This window comes from Pyxicephalus adspersus, chromosome Z (assembly GCF_032062135.1).
Source record: "Pyxicephalus adspersus chromosome Z, UCB_Pads_2.0, whole genome shotgun sequence".
Classification (NCBI taxonomy): Eukaryota; Metazoa; Chordata; class Amphibia; order Anura; family Pyxicephalidae; genus Pyxicephalus; species Pyxicephalus adspersus.
The window spans coordinates 80,814,953-80,820,952 of record NC_092871.1 but is presented as its reverse complement, the minus strand read 5'-3'; the positions used below and the strand labels follow the sequence as shown (position 1 = coordinate 80,820,952).

Below are 6,000 nucleotides of genomic sequence, written 5' to 3'. Positions count from 1 at the left end.
TTTTTAACATGGGGGAACCCTTGAAATAACTTTCAAGTCTTAGGAAACTTCTACTATAATTACTATATCCACAGCTCACAGCACAAGAGCATTATGGTCAATGGAATGACATTGTTTGCCATTGGAAAGGTTGCCAATCTAGATAGCCAAATTGATCATTGGTGTCAGTGGCAACCGGAGAAGCACAAATTGCTCATTGCTCAAGGAACCCCTAGCAATTTTGGTGGAACCCCGGTTGAGAAATCCTTCCATAATCAGTTGTATTTGTTTCAAACGCTTTTCCTGTGATTACCAACGCAGCAACGAGCGGCTGCAATCGAAGTCTCCGACCACTTGCTTTCTCCTTAAAGTGGCAGTAAGCGGCCCGTAGACTTTCCATCCAAACGAATGCAGTTCCCGTTCATCGATTTTGTTAATGCTACACGGCACTAATCATTACCATAAAAAATCTGATCACCCTTTTTTAATATTCATAGCGTCCTAATCAATTTTTCACCAAAAAATCTTGAATTAAGTAGAAGTAATTTGATTATCCACTGACTGCTTCTTTATAAACAGGCCCCATGTGCAATAAAAAGCTTGCCCGTAAGCAGACGTTCTATTTGTAAATGATCTGGTGCCAAATCGGAGGATCAATTCTTCCCTCTTAAACCTTTGCATGGAATGACGATGCAATATCTTCCCCAATTATTTCGGAGGCCCCTTGCAGGAGTGCAGGAGTTAATTCTGTCTCATGCCTGAAGATGATCATTACACAGGCTTGAAAATGACTCAGAAATCCCCAGGCCCCCACTTTCCTGTGTAACCTGACATCAACCCAGGCCTCTGGTACTGTGCATAGCCCTCCCTGAATCCCAGATCAGCCAGTGTGGAGAGCTGGGCAGGCTTTCAGGTTGTACACAGCTTGCACGTGTACTAGGAGGAGGATGCTGGGGAGTGATGGAAGGAGAAGAGGAGGGAGGAATAGGGGCTTGCTTCAAAATTTTTTTTTTTTTGTAAGAGGAAACAGCCACCAAGCTGAGCTGGAAATTATTAAAAGTCTTGCCTGCTTGCCAGCATGCAAAGGCAAGAGAGAAAGATTGAAGCAGGTTCTATCTCCTTCCTTGGTCATCCAAAACCTTTTCTTTTTCTTGAATGTGCAAGGGTTACACTTTATTCAAGCTGGCCAGGTAAGACTTTTAAATACTGGCTGCATCTGGAGTGGGTGGTTGGGAGCTTTGGAGAGCTGCAAGGAAGTCCTTCTTCATGGAAAGGGTGGAGGATTTGTAGAAACAGCAGGGCTAGGCAAGCTTAGCAAAGGAAATGTACAGATGTAGCTTGCCTTATTGTAGCAATGGATGGGAGATCTATTGAGTGTGAGCATGACATTCATTATTTTGTCTTGGGTTCTTTATAAAAAAAAAAAAAGACCTTTATTGTAGCATGAAAAGTTACTTTGTTTTCTGAAGAGATTGTAACACTTCTGGTAACAGTAACCACATTGTTTAATGCAGTCAATTAATGAAACCCTAGGGTTCCTTTAAGGGGGTTCCTTAAATTGTGGCTTATGGACCTCATGTGTGATAGTGGCTTCATAGTTCCAGGACCACCAGCAGTATGACACTATAGATGTTTTTAGATATCAAAGGGGTTATTCTGACCACCAGTAAAAAGGTAGCTTTATTCCCAACGACCACCAACCTAAATTGGTATTAGCAGAAGTTCCATAAGACATCAAAATTATCTCAGGGGTTCTTCAAGGATTAAAAAGGTTCAAATGGCTATTTAAATGGCCAGTGAGAATAGGGGGGTTACCTTCTGGCTTTCTTATGGTGGGAAGTCTTCCTCTAATTTTACCTTAAATGATGATATCTATGGAGACACCATAGGTTGTTTTCTTGCTCATCAATAGGCTGGACTGGTTTCAGGAGTCCATTTGTCCCTGTTGAATTTTTTGTTTTACAATCCGGAGTCTATAAAAATACAAAATCGGGGCATAGCTAGAATACCAATACCGATGCAAATAAGCAAATCTCTCCAGTAGTATCCATTCATGGCTTTGGTAGATTGGCTGTATATCAAAATATGAGAAATAATGATATGTACCTCCTGTACTCAAAATAACAAAACTGCTGCTTCCTCTTCTACCCTGTATGGAAATGGGAACTAGTTTTCAGTGCCTGATGACTTCACATTCAGAAACATGTTTTGTTTATTTTTTCTTTTTGGTGTACCCTCATTTTTCTAACATGCAATTCCAACTTTTTGTAGGCAGACACTACGTAACGTGTGCTTTCCTTCTAATACTTAACTGCAGGTCATGCAAAAACTGGTCCCATCAAAATGGATCAAAGTTCTGAAATACATAGTCATTGATCTTTGGGATGTGACTGTCGTTGGATATGGGCACAAATAGTACACAATTACATTTCAATAATCCGGTTTCAATAGAGTGAAAATATAATTGCTTGCTTAGGGATATTGTACTTGGCACATTTCCATTGTTCTTTTCACTGATTTATGAAAAATATTTTTAACGTTGAAATTAAAATGGAGAGCATGCACAGGTTAGTTCGGGATACAGCAGATAACACCAGTGATTGCCAGATTTTTTAGAAGAGGTGGAATTTGGCCATAAAGTATAGTGCATGAGATATAGTGTGTTGCCTAATCTATATTGAGCCATAACTATTTATCAATGAGGCTCTGATCACATTCATTGAACAGTTTCAAAACATCAAATGAATATTCTAAAGCTGTGTTGCTCAAACAGGGTTTCATGGAAATTCAGGATTGCTAGGTGGCTAGGGGTTTCTTGAGCTATTTGTTCCTCTTGGGTCAGTTTAAGTGACACCAATGATCATTTTTGCTATCTGTAATGGTGGCATTCTTCCCAATGGCCAACAATATAGGAGACATTCTTCTTCTTTAGGGGTTCATCCATGTTAAATGGTAACAAAGGCTGATCTAATGGCTGGGTCCAAATCTGTTCAATGGGACATTACATGCTCTACCACAAGCAGTTCCGTGCTGTACAGTAACAGACATCAGTATGCCGCGGTACCATTTATTCTGAATGCCACGTTCCAGCAATGTATGGTACTGCAATGCACAATACATACCGGTAAACCATGTGCTGTAGTGCAAAGGTAAAAAAAGGCATGCCTTATCATGGGCATGAAAAGGCAAATCAATTGGCTACCTTACCGCATGCCACAGTACAATGCTGCTTTGGAAATTTCCTGCCTGTTGACCACTGACATGCCACCGAACATAAAAGTTGCAAGCTTTCTGGACCATATGGTCCTTTAGCTAAGGAACTCAGGCAGCTATAAATAAAACATTTACCTCTGTTATCATTAAAACATTGCTAAATTATTTTTTTTTAAATACATAATGTGCACATAGATATGAATTAGTATTTGTGTCATGTAATCCCCTTAATAAAGTTTATTAATGTTTTTTTGCTAGTAAGAAGCATTCTAATAGGAGGAGGAGAGAGCGGTGTGACAGAAAGAGAAGCATACCAGTCTGCTACTAACCAATCACCAGCTAGGGGAGGGAAAAGACCTGTAGCTGCTACTTAACTGCAGCTGGTAAAGATCAGGTCTTCTATCTTCCCATGCAGAATTGTGCTAGGCGAGAGAGCTATATAAATACCAGGAATGAAAAGGCCAAAACAACAAATCCTTTGGTATGTGAAAAAATTCCTATATATGTATTTAGCTTGTTTCCTGATCAATTATAATCTGAAAAATGACCCCATAATTCAGGACACATTTATATTTCTGGTAATTGAAGCTAAATACAAGGATTGCTGTGTTTTTCATTTCTATCATTCATTGCTTTAACAGCCTGAATCATAACTAAAGCCCCAAAAAACTATAAATAATTTACCGGACCTCATTTGCAGAAATATAAATATTTTAACTGGCTGGTATACTCAGCACAAGGCAGCCTTTCCATCTTAATGTGCCCAGTCCCCCCCACAGCTTGTATTCTGTCCAATGTACCGAGCTTGGCCACAGGGAATAGTAGTTGTCCTGGGTTTATGTGACGACTTGGGTATGGACCTATACAGTAATCTCTAGGATAAACATGGAGTTTGTAGATTTGTTTAATATGCAGGTGAATTACAGGGATTAAAAAAACAGTCATTCTGTGATTCATGAATTCTCCAAGTCAGGAAAATAAAACAAGATTACAATGCTTAGTTCTGCCTGGTGTTAATGGTAATCCACTCTTTACTATGTGAGCCGTATCTGAAATAAAAGCATACGTGTGAGCAATATTGCTTCTATGGTTTGCATTACCATAATCATAAACTGTTTATTGCCACTGTTAGTATTAATGTTCTTCTGAGATTTAAGGTTCGTGTTGGGTGTTTAGGGTTAGTGTTGGGTTAGGGATTAGTGTTAGATGTTTAGAATTAGTTTTAGGTGTTTTGGATAAATGTTAAGAGTTTAGGGCTATTGGCAGAGGTTTAGGGCCAATGTTAGAGATTTAGAGGTTTAGGCTTAGTGTTAGGGGTTAAGGGCTAGTTTTAGAGGTTTTGGGAAAGTGTTAAGGGTTTAGGGGTTAGTGTTAGGGGTTAGAGGTTAGTGTTAGGGGTTCAGGGTTAGCTTTAAGGGTTTAGGGGTTTGTGTTAGGGGTTTAGGGTAAGTGTTAAGGGTTTAGGGTTAGTGTTATGGGTTGGGGGTTAATGGTTAGTGTTAGGTGTTTAGAGTAAGTGTAAACGGTTTAGGGTTAGTGTTATGGGTTGGGGGTTAATGGTTAGTGTTAGGGGTTTAGGGTAAGTGTCAAGGGCTTAGGGTTAGTGTTAGGGGTTAAGGGCTGGTGGTAGAGGTTTTGGGAAAGTGTTAAGGGTTTAGGGGTTTGTGTTAGGGGTTAGAGGTTAGTGTTAGGGCTTTAGGGATAGTGTTAAGGGTTTAGGGGTTTGTGTTAGGGGTTTAGGGTAAGTTTTAAGGGCTTAGGGTTAGTGTTATGGGTTAGGGGTTAATGGTTAGTGTTAGGGGTTTAGAGTAAGTGTCAAGGGTTTAGGGTTAGAGTTAGAAGTACACAGTTAATGTTGGAGGTTAAGGGTTTAGAATAAATGTTACTATAAGGTTCTTGTTAGTGTTTAAGGAGTAAGAGGTTCAGGGTTATCTTAGAAGTAGAGAGTTAATGTTAGGGGTTTAGAGTTAGTTTTAGGGGTTTAAAGAAAGTGTTGGAAAGCTAGGGGTCTATGGTTAGTGTTAAGAGTATAGGGCTGTCTTTGGTGTTTAAGTGGTAGAGGTTTGGGGTTGGTGTTCGATTTTAGGGTTAGTTTTAGGGGTTTAGGGTTAGAGTTAGAGATGTGCAGTTATTAGTGGAGGTTCAGGGTTGGCATTAAAGGTTTAGGGTTAGTATTAAGGGTTTAAGGTAACAAATAGGACCTAAGGGATAATGTTAACGGTTAAGTGTAGTGATAAAGGTACATGTCAATGTTAGACATTTAAGGTTAGGCGTTAAGGGAAAGTGCTGGAGGTTTAAAGTTAGTGTTAGGAGTTTAGAAATAGTGTTAGGGATCAATGTTATGGGTTAAGAGTTAGTGTTCTGCATGTGCCTCTGATGACATCATATCACATATTCCAGCAAGGAGTCATGGAGAAACTTAACTGCTCATTGCATTGCTCATTGCTCCATAGCAGCCATTTTCACTTTTTACTCTCCTTATCATAAGTATAGAAAATGCGTGTAATATACTTTTGTATGTAGAGAACATTTGTCATCTTCAAGGGTCAAATTGCAAAGATCTCAGATCTTTACCCTCTACCAATGGTGGCTAAATGCTTAATAACTGTCCCTCAAAATGATCTCTAGGGATTTTGGGTTTGGTTTTGGATGACAGTAGGCAAGGACAAGCACTGAGCCTGTTTTCACAGAAAAGGGAGCCAGAGATGCCCCACTTCTGGGTCCAAAATAGAAGTAGTTGGCCATTTAGTGATGGGGCACAATGGATCACAGAACATCATGGGATTTTTGACCAAGAACTATCTTTTC

At 39.6% G+C, this 6,000-nt stretch overlaps 1 protein-coding gene across 2 annotated transcripts in view; it reads left to right on the top strand.

Annotated features, from left to right (window-relative positions):
- Positions 1 to 971: 971 nt before the first annotated feature.
- The window catches only part of DUSP9 (dual specificity phosphatase 9), a 49,688-nt gene continuing 44,659 nt past the window's right edge, over positions 972 to 6,000 (top strand). For both annotated transcript variants that reach the window (XM_072429567.1, XM_072429566.1), the window contains exon 1: positions 972 to 1,169. The gene's annotated coding sequence lies outside the window, so the exon portion shown is untranslated. The remainder of the gene's footprint in view (positions 1,170 to 6,000) is intronic.